This window comes from Protopterus annectens, chromosome 12.part0 (assembly GCF_019279795.1).
Source record: "Protopterus annectens isolate FY-2018-M chromosome 12.part0, PAN1.0, whole genome shotgun sequence".
Taxonomy (NCBI): Eukaryota; Metazoa; Chordata; order Ceratodontiformes; family Protopteridae; genus Protopterus; species Protopterus annectens.
Window position 1 is genome coordinate 912567463 of NC_056746.1, and position 15610 is coordinate 912583072.

The 15610-nt window shown below is 41.3% G+C and overlaps 1 protein-coding gene across 3 annotated transcripts in view; it reads right to left on the bottom strand.

The window, feature by feature from the left end:
• Positions 1 to 15610, bottom strand: part of SPATA2 (spermatogenesis associated 2) — an 85126-nt gene that overhangs the window by 60404 nt on the left and 9112 nt on the right. The window lies entirely within an intron of this gene.

Below are 15610 nucleotides of genomic sequence, written 5' to 3' on the forward strand. Positions count from 1 at the left end.
GAATCAAGCCTGTAACACCTTGTACACATATGTAGAGAGGACAAAGTTACTGATTCTATACTTTTAAACAGACTTTCTAGTACTAGGCTTTCTTGCCTCAGTTCCTGCCACATGTCCTTAGTAAACAGGTGCCTACAGAGAATTACGATCCAATTATTCAGGAAGTCAGTTGAAGTTAACTGGACCCAGGGTTTATCAAACAACCCTGATCTTGTGCGAGTAGATCAATTTTATGAGGAAGCTTATGGTAACTGCCACTGGCCATTAGAATGGAGAATCACTGCTGCCCAGGCAGAAGTCTCTCAACAATAATCTTGCCGACTTCCTTCTGAATCTTCAGAAGTATCCTAGTTATCAGTGGAAATGGTGGAAAAAGCATACAGGAACATTCCTGTTCAAGGACAGGAAAAGGTGTCCATCTTCCAGGGGTTCTTCCATACAGTCCTGCAGCAGAGTCTTGCAGCTGTTTGTTCAGCAAGGAGATAAATGGGTCTACTTGAACTCCCCACAGATGGGCCAAATCTTGGAAAAAAATCCTGATCCAGTTTTCATTTGTGACAGTCTGCCCTGGTTCTGCCCAGCTTGTCCACCACAAATTTTGTTCTGATGAAATGTAGGATGCCTGTAGAGTGGGACTGTGCTGTGAAGCTCTATCCCAAGCTAACGCAGCTAATCTGCAAATGGGGGGTATGATCTGGTTCACCCTCGCTTGTTGATGTACCACATTACTGTGGTATTGTGTTTAACAACTTGTAAGAGATCATGGGGACCAATCATGATTCAGAGTGGAGTGCCTTGATCAGGGCAAGCATTCCGTTTACATTTGTGTGCTTACTTCTGTCGTAAGTATTCTACGCACTACACTTTTGTCCTTCCTGAAATTGCTCCTCAAGCAAAGTCCAAGGCATCTGTGGTGACTGATTGCTTTGGTGTGAGGAAGAAGGGGAAATCCAAATTTAACATGCTGTCGCGACAAAAAGATCTCTTCTAACAGCACTGGGATTTGAAAAGACAAATGTTTATGCTGGGACCAGAGATTTTAGATGCCACTGGATCATGCAGGCTTAATCTGAATGATGCTGAAGGTAGTCACTTTGGTTAACTGGCAGAAATATCTATTCCAGATGTATTGATAAAACCATGAACCAGCTCACCAACAACTAATAAAGATGAAGGAAGCCACAGTAGACCAACAGTACCACTACACACAGTGTCTTTATTTAGCGCTTTTGTCTTGGTATTCATTCTGAAGTCTGTTACATCAATTGCAGTTCTTAAAATACTCACTCCTACCCTCTCATTGGTTAAAACACACAGCATTCCCCTCCCATGTATTAAAACAGGTCTCAAAATTATTTTAATGAACGTAACCACATATAACCAACTGAAAAATACAAATAAATGTCCCCACATGGAGCCAACTGAAAAAATAGATAGCCCTTCACAACAATGGGCATAATGACATCCTGTCATTCAGCCCAGGTGGTTCACATGCGCTAGTTTTGATCTGCTATCAGATCAGTTCTTTATACTGTCATCAGAGGGGCCTTCCTGGGGTCCAAGTCCAGAGGGTTGATAGCACAAAATTTGAAGGTGTGTGCGGGGGATACATATTAATATGTTTAAAGTGGGCATTATTTTCATTTCTATAACCAATGTCATAAATATGTTGATAATACCCTTTGTCTCAAAGCCCTTTTGTTTTTCCCCCACATAAGATCCATCACGATTGACATAATGCAATGTAAACCACACCTTTAGAACAGTAAAATGTTTTCAAAAAAGTTTAATAGTGCCAAAGTTCTTTATTTTAATTTCTTCTAAGTGGACCATGTAGTGACATTGGGAACATCTCCCGCATTTGAAAGTACTTCCTTGTAATGGCTTTTGTACTTCTCTAATAAACCCTAGAGGGAAGTCTTTCTTGTAAAAGCACTCTGCCCCCTCCCCATCAACCCAAGGGACTACATCCATACTATTTATGAATGGATGTCCCAAAGAGTCAGTGGATCAGTGAGACAACAGTGGCAGCAGCAAACAGACAACTGGTTTAGTAAAGATCAATCCAAGAATGGTCTCCATGGGATTTATCAGGCAACAATAAAGAAGCAGAAAGTTCTCTCTTCAAAATCAAAAAATTCCTGTTCAACTTGCTGGAAATCTTCAGAAAATGAAGGATCCTTTTCGCTCTTACCATCCAAGCCAGAAACAGAAGGGTCAAGAGCCAGAAATGAACCCAAAGTTAAGCATAATAAGTATCACTCCTGTGCAAAGTGACAGGGGAAGACATAACTATTTCTTTAGGACAAGAATCTCCTTAGAAACAGAGTCCTGTCAAGCAAAATCATCCCTGGGGACATGCATCTCAGTTCAGGCAAGGCCACATATAAACCCATATAGCCAAGGCTACTGTAGCAGTTGTCAAATGGTGAAAAGCAAATGTACAAAAATACAAATGTATATTATGGTAACAAGCGGAAAAGTGACTAAAGTTTGTTTGGTAAAGCTGGGAAGAAAAAGGGGTCTTGACTGTGCTATAGAAACTCCTATTTTCATGTGTTGTGTGTGTGCTAATCAAGGGCACTCCAGCCACCACACTGAATGTGTCTAACCCCTGGGGTCCATGGTGGCAGAAAGGATTACACCAGAGGTAGCCAAGGAAAACAATGAATGGTCTGAAGAACCACAAATGGCCAGAGTGGACAAGGCAACTTTGTAACCTGCTGAAAGGGTAAAGGCAGTTTAAAAATGTTCTTACTGTGAAGGAAGAAACAAGGAACTGGTAAGTTGTTCTACAGTAAAACCAAAAATGATACCTGAAGCCTGTGCAAGGATGACAGCAGCTGTAGCCAGTGAAACATTAAGTATTAAAGCATTTAAAAACACAAACTGTGAAATGCACCTTGAAACGCTTACTGCAGACCCCTAAAGTAATAAGAGATTTTAAAAAGTAGAGTTGCACTTCACTAGAAAAGACCAAGTCATGTGATAGTCCATAAAAACCTCAGTTTTAAATACTTTTTCATTTAAAAAAAAAAATTCTGTAATAAAATGTGTAAGGTTTTATCTCCCCAACATGGAAAAACCTGCTGAGTTGGTGTCAGCATAGCTCGGAAGGCGTCGGTGCCCAAACCACTGACTTATTCAACTCTGCTCAAGCTGATAATTTGGCCACATGGAAATTTTCCTTAAACTCTGGAAGCTGGTTAGTTGTCATACATTAAAGCAGGATATAAATCCATACAGCTACAGCTACTGCAGTTGTGATCAAATGGTGAATATAAAACGTAATGTATGGTAACTAGAGGGAGGGGATTTAAGTTTGTTTTGTTAAACAGGGAAGAAAAGGGGTCTGACTGTCTTGTTATTTGGTGTTTTGAAAAGTTAAGACTATGTAGCACACAACACTAATTAATACCTCACTCAAGCCCTTACTGCTGCCATGTACCATGCTACGTCTTTTAAAAATAAGCAAACGCAAAAGTACTACTCTATTACACCAAATTTACACTGCTGCGAAAAATATGCCTTTGTCCAAGACACCATTTTCCTTAAAAAAAAAAAAAAAAATATGAAGGACCCGAAAGTTTGGGGCAAGTCAAAAAATATATGTACAGTTAATTAAAATGAAAAAAGGATATTAGTATCAGAAAAATAATTTTTTCTTCGTGCCTTTCACATCAACCACAGTAATTAAATGAGTACCAAAAGCATGTGCTTTCAATACACATGTACATCAACACTTGTATAAATCCACAAAAATGTATACATCAATTTATGGAAAATGGATGCCGAACACAAATTCCATGTCCACAACTTCCCAATGGATTCCTTTGTTCCCCAGGGCCATTAGTAAGTTACTGCAAGACAGTAAGGACTCAGTGGTCATCCAAGAGAGTACCTAGTAAGTTACTGCCTCAGAGAAATCTGGGGTTGGATGAGCATGACAGTCTACAGAGGGGGCAGAGAGTCAGGAAAGGAGATGGGTGGACAGAAAAGCACACTACACAGGTTATGATACATATATACACAGACAAAGCTTTAACATCTGGCAGTAATGACAAATACACTGGCCATCAACCACAATGAAAGTCATGGACAAAGCAGCTTTTAGGACTCCCTCGAGAAGAAAACGCAAAGAAATATTATGGTCAGGCAACAACTGTTTTAGAGGTGGAGATAAAGGAAATGTAGGACCAAATATGATCTACTTCTGGGATTTCAGGAGCATGAGTAACTGAAAGCTGAGTAAAAGTAGAAAAAAATGTTGAGTTTTGAGAAATATCAAAAAGGCAGAGAAAATACTGTATAAATTTTACATTGTGTGGGTGGTGAGGGACAGGCAGGAATAAGGTAATAAGATTAGTGCAGAAAGAAATTGTTTATATACACACACACACAGGCTGGATAAGGAGAAAGTCACGGTTAGATGTCGGCTAGGGACCAGAATCCACCATAAGCACCCTCTCAACAACAGGTACTACTAGGACTCCATCATAGTCCATGTTGGTGTGAATGACTCGAGACATACCTCCCTGGACTATATGAAGAGAGACATGATTGAGCTCACTGAATGTGTCCCCCAATCAGGTATGTCCCTAGCCTTGCGCAGTATTCAGTCACCCAGAAGGAGGCCTCAATACAAACAAAAAATGAGGGACTAACAATTGGCTTAATTTCTGGTGTCCTTCCAGGGGGATCCAGTACCTGACAGCCTGGGAAGATATGATAGACAGACCACGATGCTTTGCCAGAGATGGCCTGCATCTGTCTCACTTGGGCTTCTGGCAAAGACTCTTGCTTTCCCCATAGTGCCTTTTTTAGGAAAGGTGATGAGGTTAAAACTACCAACATAAAAATTTCAATGAAAAGCAAATTAAAGGTCATGCTGCTAAATGCTAGGAGTCTAAACATGAAACTGCACTCACTGCAAACATTCTTAACCCTTGAAAATGCTGGCATCTGCGCAGTTACAGAAACCTGGTTCAAAGCTGCAGACAGCACCCCAGCCTTACCTGGTTATTCATTCTATCATACATTCAGAGCCCAAACTGTGGGCAGTAAAGCCAAAGGAGGTGGAGTTTCAATATATATTAAAGACATTGACTCAAGCATGACACACAGGAGACACTCCAGGTGCAGTTAACCAATGGAAGGATTTGTTCATTACACAAAAACTCCTGGGCCCTTTATAGACATTACCTTGACGACCTAGTCTTATTTTGGAAAGATGAGAGGAGAAACTGCAGATTTCTTTGAGTATATTAAAAGACTAATTTTGAGGAGTACTATGACAATGGACAAAAACAGTCTTAATTACGGTCACCATTAAAAAGGACAATAAAAAATCTTCACTTCCCACTTGTACAGAAAACCCACTTATTCAAACTTGCTCTTACATTTCCACAGCTGGCATCCCATTCACCAAAAAAAGCGGGGTACAAAAACCATTACAAGGAGGTACTTTCAAATGCAGATGTTCCCAATGTCACTACAAGAGGAAATTAAAATCAAGAACTATGGCACTATTCTAAAGGCGTGGTTTACATTGCATTATGTCAATCATGTGACAGATTTTATGTGGGAAAAACGAAAGGGCTTTGAGACAAAGGGTATTAACATATTTATGACATTGGTCATAGAAATGAAAATAATGCCCACTTTAAGCATATTAATATGCATCCCTCACACACACCTTTAAATTTTGTGCCATCAACCCTCTGGACTTGGACCCCAGGAAGGCCCCTCTGATGACTTTTTAGAGTATAAAGAACTGAGGTGGCAGATCAAAACTAATGCATGTGAACCACCTGAGCCGAATGACAGGATGTCATTATGCCCATTGCTGAAACTTAAATCTGCTTATTTTATGCAAGGAAAAACAGCAAAAATATGCATTTTTAACTGTTCATGTATTTCTTTTCATGTGGGGTTATCTGTATTTTTTCAGTTTGCTCCATGTGGGGACATTATTTGTATGTTTTCAGTTGGTTATATGTGGTTATGTTCTTTAAAGAATTGAGATGTTTTAATACATGGGAGGGGAATACTGTGCGTTTTAACCACTGAGAAGTTAGGAGTGAGTATTTTAAGAGCTGCAATTGATATGGTAACAGACTTCATCAGAATGAATACCAAGACGAAAACACTGTTGGGTCTCCTATGGTTTCCTGTATCTTTATTATTCCAGATGTACAATAAATGCTGTTAAATTTGTCTCTGCACAGTATGTGCGTGAGGTGCAGATTTAAGTCTCCGGTTATGGTACTAGTAGAGCTTCTTGACTGGCGAAGATGCAAGCAAGGACAGGGCCCCTTATAGCATGGGACACTGATCACCCTGCAAGCACCTATAAGAAAATGAGTAAAGGGACCGTGCTACAAGACCCAAGTGGTAACTCATGGGCTTTAAAATAATCTTCTCCGGGGCCTTTCTAGTTGCTTAACGTCCAAATAAACAAATCTGTACTCAATCTAATTAAGACAGCAAATGGAAGGGTAGGATGACACCTTTTGATTTGGATAAACTTTAGAGAGTATGGAAAAGCCTGAACAAACTGACAGAAGGCTGGCAGCAAATATTCAATGCAAAAAGAAAAAAAAAAAAGCAAAATAGTGCACATAGGTCATGACAATCAAGGTGTGAAATATCAAGGGAGGAGCAGAACTAAATGACAGAATAGGAAAAGAAAATTTGGGATGTAATCACACATGCAATGAGTCAGTGGATCAGTGAGACAACAGTGGCAGCAGCAAACAGACAACTGGTTTAGTAAAGATCAATCCAAGAATGGTCTCCATGGGATTTATCAGGCAACAATAAAGAAGCAGAAAGTTCTCTCTTCAAAATCAAAAAATTCCTGTTCAACTTGCTGGAAATCTTCAGAAAATGAAGGATCCTTTTCGCTCTTACCATCCAAGCCAGAAACAGAAGGGTCAAGAGCCAGAAATGAACCCAAAGTTAAGCATAATAAGTATCACTCCTGTACAAAGTGACAGGGGAAGACATAACTATTTCTTTAGGACAAGAATCTCCTTAGAAACAGAGTCCTGTCAAGCAAAATCTTCCCTGGGGACATGCATCTCAGTTCAGGCAAGGCCACATATAAACCCATATAGCCAAGGCTACTGTAGCAGTTGTCAAATGGTGAAAAGCAAATGTACAAAAATACAAATGTATATTATGGTAACAAGCGGAAAAGTGACTAAAGTTTGTTTGGTAAAGCTGGGAAGAAAAAGGGGTCTTGACTGTGCTATAGAAACTCCTATTTTCATGTGTTGTGTGTGTGCTGATCAAGGGCACTCCAGCCACCACACTGAATGTGTCTAACCCCTGGGGTCCATGGTGGCAGAAAGGATTACACCAGAGGTAGCCAAGGAAAACAATGAATGGTCTGAAGAACCACAAATGGCCAGAGTGGACAAGGCAACTTTGTAACCTGCTGAAAGGGTAAAGGCAGTTTAAAAATGTTCTTACTGTGAAGGAAGAAACAAGGAACTGGTAAAGTTGTTCTACAGTAAAACCAAAAATGATACCTGAAGCCTGCGCAAGGATGACAGCAGCTGTAGCCAGTGAAACATTAAGTATTAAAGCATTTAAAAACACAAACCGTGAAATGCACCTTGAAACGCTTACTGCAGACCCCTAAAGTAATAAGAGATTTTAAAAAGTAGAGTTGCACTTCACTAGAAAAGACCAAGTCATGTGATAGTCCATAAAAACCTCAGTTTTAAATACTTTTTCATTTAAAAAAAAAAAAATTCTGTAATAAAATGTGTAAGGTTTTATCTCCCCAACGTGGAAAAACCTGCTGAGTTGGTGTCAGCATAGCTCGGAAGGCATTGGTGCCCAAACCACTGACTTATTCAACTCTGCTCAAGCTGATAATTTGGCCACATGGAAATTTTCCTTAAACTCTGGAAGCTGGTTAGTTGTCATACATTAAAGCAAGATATAAATCCATACAGCTACAGCTACTGCAGTTGTGATCAAATGGTGAATATAAAACGTAATGTATGGTAACTAGAGGGAGGGGATTTAAGTTTGTTTTGTTAAACAGGGAAGAAAAGGGGTCCGACTGTCTTGTTATTTGGTGTTTTGAAAAGTTAAAACTATGTAGCACACAACACTAATACCTCACTCAAGCCCTTACTGCTGCCATGTACCATGCTACGTCTTTTAAAAATAAGCAAACGCAAAAGTACTACTCTATTACACCAAATTTACACTGCTGCGAAAAATATGCCTTTGTCCAAGACACCATTTTCCTTAAAAAAAAAATATGAAGGACCCGAAAGTTTGGGGCAAGTCAAAAAATATATGTACAGTTAATTAAAATGAAAAAAGGATATTAGTATCAGAAAAATAATTTTTTCTTCGTGCCTTTCACATCAACCACAGTAATTAAATGAGTACCAAAAGCATGTGCTTTCATTACACATGTACATCAACACTTGTATAAATCCAGAAAAATGTATACATCAATTTATGGGAAAATGGATGCCGAACACAAATTCCATGTCCACAACTTCCCAATGGATTCCTTTGTTCCCCAGGGCCATTAGTAAGTTACTGCAAGACAGTAAGGACTCAGTGGTCATCCAAGAGAGTACCTAGTAAGTTACTGCCTCAGAGAAATCTGGGGTTGGATGAGCATGACAGTCTACAGAGGGGGCAGAGAGTCAGGAAAGGAGATGGGTGGACAGAAAAGCACACTACACAGGTTATGATACATATATACACACACAAAGCTTTAACATCTGGCAGTAATGACAAATACACTGGCCATCAACCACAATGAAAGTCATGGACAAAGCAGCTTTTAGGACTCCCTCGAGAAGAAAACGCAAAGAAATATTATGGTCAGGCAACTACTGTTTTAGAGGTGGAGATAAAGGAAATGTAGGCCCAAATATGATCTACTTCTGTGATTTCAGGAGCATGAGTAACTGAAAGCTGAGTAAAAGTAGAAAAAATGTTGAGTTTTGAGAAATATCAAAAAGGCAGAGAAAATACTGTATAAATTTTACATTGTGTGGGTGGTGAGGGACAGGCAGGAATAAGGTAATAAGATTAGTGCAGAAAAAAATTGTTTATACACACACACACACACAGGCTGGATAAGGAGAAAGTCACGGTTAGATGTCTGCTAGGGACCAGAATCCACCATAAGCACCCTCTCAACAGGAACTACTAGGACTCCATCATAGTCCATGTTGGTGTGAATGACTCGAGACATACCTCCCTGGACTATATGAAGAGAGAGACATGATTGAGCTCACTGAATGTGTCCCCCAATCAGGTATGTCCCTAGCCTTGCGCAGTATTCAGTCACCCAGAAGGAGGCCTCAATACAAACAGAAAATGAGGGACTAACAATTGGCTTAATTTCTGGTGTCCTTCCAGGGGGATCCAGTACCCGACAGCCTGGGAAGATATGATAGACAGACCACGATGCTTTGCCAGAGATGGCCTGCACCTGTCTCACTTGGGCTTCTGGCAAAGACTCTTGCTTTCCCCATAGTGCCTTTTTTAGGAAAGGTGATGAGGTTAAAACTGCCAACATAAAAATTTCAATGAAAAGCAAATTAAAGGTCATGCTGCTAAATGCTAGGAGTCTAAACATGAAACTGCACTCACTGCAAACATTCTTAACCCTTGAAAATGCTGACATCTGCGCAGTTACAGAAACCTGGTTCAAAGCTGCAGACAGCACCCCAGCCTTACCTGGTTATTCATTCTATCATACATTCAGAGCCCAAACTGTGGGCAGTAAAGCCAAAGGAGGTGGAGTTTCAATATATATTAAAGACATTGACTCAAGCATGACACACAGGAGACACTCCAGGTGCAGTTAACCATTGACAAGACCGCTATTCAAATCACAGCTAGCTACCGGCCCCCCAAATCTAACTCGATATGCCCAATCCGCCTATCCGAACCTCTTCTAATGTGTCAAGATCCAAACCTTTACCCTGATCCTGGGCAACTAACTACCCAAACAGACTGGAAGAACTACTCATGCCAGAACCCAAATGCCTAGAGATTCCTCGATTTTTCAATGCAAATGCCTTGGAACAGCTAGTCGATGCCCCCACAAGAGGCGATAACATCTCTGACTTGGTATTAACTAACATGAGTAGCCACTGCTGCATCCCTACAGTACCATCCTCCCTGGTAAGATTCAATGATAAAGCAATCACTTTTGAAGTCGCCATATCCCTCAACCCTCCTCCAGCTAGGGTTAAAAAAAAAAACAACACACGAACACTTCTCTAAAGCAGATTACAGCCTCCTGATGGATAGTATAAACAGCTACACAGCCTGCTTCCCCCTCTGTAGGAACTGGCACCAATATCCAAAACTACACCAAAGCACTACATGGACATTTACATAAGATTCATGAAATCAGGAATACCAGACAGAAATAAAATCGTCCGTAAAGAAGAGAGTCTAGTAGACATCTGCAATAAACTAAAACAAAAAGGAAAAAATTGCTGTCCAGGACCAAGGAGGAGCAGGTGCCCAATTGGAAGCCATCTCTCCTTAGCCTGAACAAGCAAATAAAAGCACTAGTGAAACCCTCCAAAGTAAACTTAAAGTCCAGATTGGCCACATCTACTAGAGAGACTATCATAAAGCCTTCTTCATATATATGTCCGCAACCTCCAAAGGAAGCACCCAGATTTGGTCAGAACTGGTGGTCAAGGACACCACATATACAAATGCCGTGGATACACAAACTTGCTGGCTGACATTCAGAGAAAATTTCACCCCTCTGTCCCCCATCAGTAAAATCAGGACATCCCTTGTACCAGACCCTTTCACCTTATTAACTAGGGACAAGTCATCACTTCTCTCTCAAAAGGCAAAAAATACAGCCTCCATGGGACCCAACAACATCCCTGGCTACATCCTACATGAACTCGGGCAGGAACTTGCAGCGCCATTAGGCATCCTATTCAACTGAAGCCAGAGTACCAGCTTCATCCCAGCTGAGTGGGAGGACAGCCACTGTGCAGCATCCACCAATCTGGGAAATTATATACCCATCAGCCTAACTAGCCTGATCTGCAAGGCCATAGAATGGATAATCAGGGACATCATTAACAAAGACATTGGCAATTGCCAAACACTCGATCTCACACAGTTTGGCTTTTTCAAGAGGAGGTCCTGTCTGTTAAATTTGGTCGACTTCTTTAAGCCAAGTCACCAAAGCCATGGATGAGGGAAGACGACAGTGCACACAGCCTACCCTGACCTGGCCAAAGCCTTTGACACTATTCCCCACCTCGGGCATAATACATGAACTCTCTCAACTAGGCATCAATCCATGTGTTACCAGATGGGTAGCAAAGTGGCTCACTGATAAAACCCACCTAGCCAAAATAGGGAAAGCCACCTCAAGCAGTAGACCTGTAACGAGTGGCATACCCCAAGGTTCAGTCTTATGGCCTCTTATTTAGGATTTACTTTTCTGAGGTACAGGCCAAAACCAGTGGGCTATGGCTGACCAAGTTTGCGGAGGACTGCAAGCTGGAGGCAGTCTTCAATTTTCCTAGTGATGTGGACATCCTCCAATAGGGTCTCACCCAAACAAATGACTGGTGCCAGAAACATGGCCTCAAGCTGAATACCTAAAAATGCATCATCATCCCCTTTGGGGAGCGTGACAGCCCCACAAATAAAATAATGTTCTAAGCACATAGTCAGTCATGAGGGATTTGGGCACCCAGGTTGATAGCAACCTGACTTTTGATCACCACATTGCTTCTGTTGTACAGGTTGATAGCAACCTGACTTTTGATCACCACATTGCTTCCATTGTACAGAAAACTTTCTACATGGCACACCTCATTACCCAGGGACAAGGAGGCCACAACATCCCTGTACTCTTCCCTTACAAGGCCCATTATTGAGCACAACATCCCTTTTGGCATGTACCTCGCAAAGCACATGCAGCAGCTGGAGACAATTCAGGGCCTCAAACATCTACCATACACAGACTAAAAGCCCTATCCTTCTACTCAGTTTCAGACTCCTCAGAGGCGACCTCCGTTTGGCATACAAGGCAATCTCGGACCCCGCCTTGAGACCACTGCATATCTGCAAGTCAAGCTCCACTCGAGTAACATGCATGCGCGACCTCAACCTGGTCTGTGGCATCAACAGAACTTGTTGGCAGGACAGGTGTGTCCCAGAGACCCCCCCCCAATCTGTGGAACAGACTCCTTCTCCACGTCAAAGAGTACCTCTACCCCTTTTTAAGCACAACTTGGATAACTGGATGGAAAACAGAAAATACACCCTTGGGATTCCACCAGTGTCCCTATTGAGCAGGGGCATCAGGTGTCGACTTGAATAAACATGGGCTAAAGTCTTGGCTAGGCTTATAAGGGCCTCAGGGTCAATAGCCTAATAACTTCCTATGATCCTATATATTATCAGGACTAGAATTAGGAAATTCATAAATAGAAGCCAGTAGCTGTGGAAGACCTGTATACAAAGTCACGATTATTAAAAGAAAACAGTGAAGGGGGCAGGGGAGGCTAAAAACAACAGACTGCCACTAACGGACTTGCCAGTTGCAAATAAGCCGTTACTTCCCACTCAGGGAAAATGAACTATACAAGGTGTACTAGAAGGTAGCACTTCTGACATAGCCATCGAAAAAAATGTCCCAACTTTTTACTTGGATGCTGGGGATTGTAAAGAGAATTTTGCCGTTGCTGGTGAATTCTGATGAAATAACTTGTTCGCATACTGGTTAAAGTGTAGCTCCACAAAGGACAGGTAATGCCAGACTGTCTTGCTATTAAAAGACAAAGAATGTAAATGCGAGCCTCACTACCACAGATCAAAAGTCTAGTCAATGCACAAAGCACTGCAATGCCAATGACACAGGATGCAGACAAGGATTACTCTGCAGCGCCGTTTGCCAAGATAACGCAACAATGAAGGTACATGGTGTCCAAGGTAGAAAGACACCATATTACAGCACTTTGATGGCCTAGTGGTACAACAGAAAGAATGAAGGTGGGCACTGAAACTTCCTAATAAAGTAGCAAACCTCTTTCAGAATGAAATGGTGGCAATAGAGGCAGAAGAAACCTGCCTGTACATATAGCAGAAGACACTGAAACATGGGTGTTCTGTGTAAGGACCATGGCAAAAAGTGGAAAGGTCAACAGCAAAGCCCAATTTGACTACAAAAGGCTGGAGCATCCAGCAAGTCACAGAGCCTTCCAGGGACCGTGAAAGTAGAGCCGAAACAAGTGGATTGGATATGCTGCCGCCTGGGAAAGGTGTAAAAAGGTACAGACTTTCTAAATATTTGAAATATTTCTGTTTCACTGGGGGAGGAAAGTGGCAAACAAGGTGTGGACTAAAGAGACTACATGGTAGAAAATGATCCTTCAAAGTATGATGGATATTTACTATGTGCTTGAGGAAAAGTAATTAAGTTTGTCTCATTTCAATAAACTAATGAATTGCAAGGGCTGTTGGGAAGGGATGAGCTGGAGATGAAACAAAAATGTGACTGGTTTGAAATGTATTAAAGTAGGAGTGTGCAATTAATGTTTTGTTTTAGTAAAAACTTTTAGTATGAAACTGGAAAATGTCTCAAAACAGACGCTGAGCAGTGAAAAGGAAGCCTTGAAAGTGAACTGCAAACCTGGTGTAGAAATAGGCAGATACTGCTGAGTCAACCATGCCGAAATGCTAGTAAACACAACCCTACATTAAAGATACAATATGATGCAACTGATTTTCCCAACATTAAAACTGGAGGACTAACTAACTAATCTACCTTTCCTGCAGGCACACTTCGATGTACAAGCTCCAACTAAACTAAAATGGTAGGCCGAAAACAATTATGGAGTTAAGAGGAAGAGAGAGTGATAAACGGCAGTCATCTTTCAGGAAACTGGGCTATATGGCAGGTTGGGGGGGGGGGTTCCAACATGATAGCCAAGCAAGATAAATTTCAGGTGTGCAAGTTGAACTTACTGTAACAATAGATGTTCGAACAACCTCTGCTGCAACAGTCTTAACTATACGAGTTACATCCAGCCAAGGATACAATAGCCAGCCAGCTTCCAAAGCTTCAGGGCACTTCCATGCACCTAAACTGTCAGAAAGCTTGAGCTGAGCTGCCAGCAGAGAGAGGGAGGCTGAGCCCTGAAAATTACTATGCTAGATCACTCAAGTAATTAAATAAATGCCCACAGAGTGGCATAACACACAAAAAACACAAGGGGGATGGAGGGAGGGTGCAGCTACTGTGTTAAGTTTAACTTGCATAACTGTACTATGCTCATCATATTGCTCACTGCTGCAGCAGCCTTAGCTATATGGGTAGATTACCCACACCACCTATATTTGGGAGTTGGAAGAAGACGGCCAGAAGCCCCGACAGAATGATCCTAGTAAATCTTGATCTGGACCTAGAGAAGGAATTAAGCTTACAGTGCTTTGTTAAAGTATATTGAGAGGACCACGTAGCAGCTTCAAGAATATTTCTAGAATCCACCCCTTTCCAAAATGCCAACGTTAAAGCCAAGGCCCTGACAGGGTGAGCTTGCCTGGAATAGTTTTGTTATGGTGAATACACCAAAAGTAATAGCCTTAGACAATTATTTGAATATATAGTCAGTTTGGATGAAGTTCCTCCTCCTTACCTTCACAAGAAATAAACAATTGATCCAAAGATATGAAAGATTTAGTTCTGTCAAGACAGTACCAGACTAGTCTGTGGACATCCAAAGTATGGAGTATCCATTCTCACTCATTTTTTTAGGTCCCGGGAAGAAAATGGGGAACCCTGACATAAGACCATAGGGACAGTAACTCACAAATATTATAAAACCAGGAACAACTAGCTATGAATGGGTGCTGGTTATGTTGTTCGCACCAAGTAGAACTTTTCCTTCTGAATTTTCAGAAATACCATGGATATTAGTGGAAAAGCAAACAGGAACATTCCTGTCCAAAGAAAGGAAACTATCAGTCTTTCTTGCACAGAATCCTGGAACAGAATCTTGTCAGTTGAATGTTGAGAGAGAAAACAAATATTACTCAACGAAGAACTCCCCACAGACAGAAAATCTTGAAGACTCCCTGTACTACTTTCCATTCATGAGGGTTTGCCCAGGTCCTGCTCAGCTTGTCTGCTGAACAATTTTGCTCCGACAGAATATAGGATGCTTGTAGAGCGAGTATGCGCTATCCCAAACCGACATAACTAGTTAGTAAAAAGGGGGGTACAACCTGTGTTTGTTGATGTACCTCACGACTGTCGCATTGCTTGTAACCATATGAAGTGGTCACAGGGACTAAAGATAATTTAGACAGTTGACTGGTTTGATCAGCTCAAGCATCTCCTTTATATATACATGTGCTTGCATCTGTCTGAAGTGTCAGTGGCAACTAACTGCTTTGGAGCAGGGAGGGAGAAGGGGCTACCTGGATTTTAGATATCTTGTCTCCACCAAAAGGCTTCTTTTTTTTTTTTTTTTCAAAAAACAGCACTGGGATATGAAAAGATAAAGGGTACTGGCATTGAAAACAAAGGGAATTCAGATACCACTGTATCTTTCTCATGTGGCAT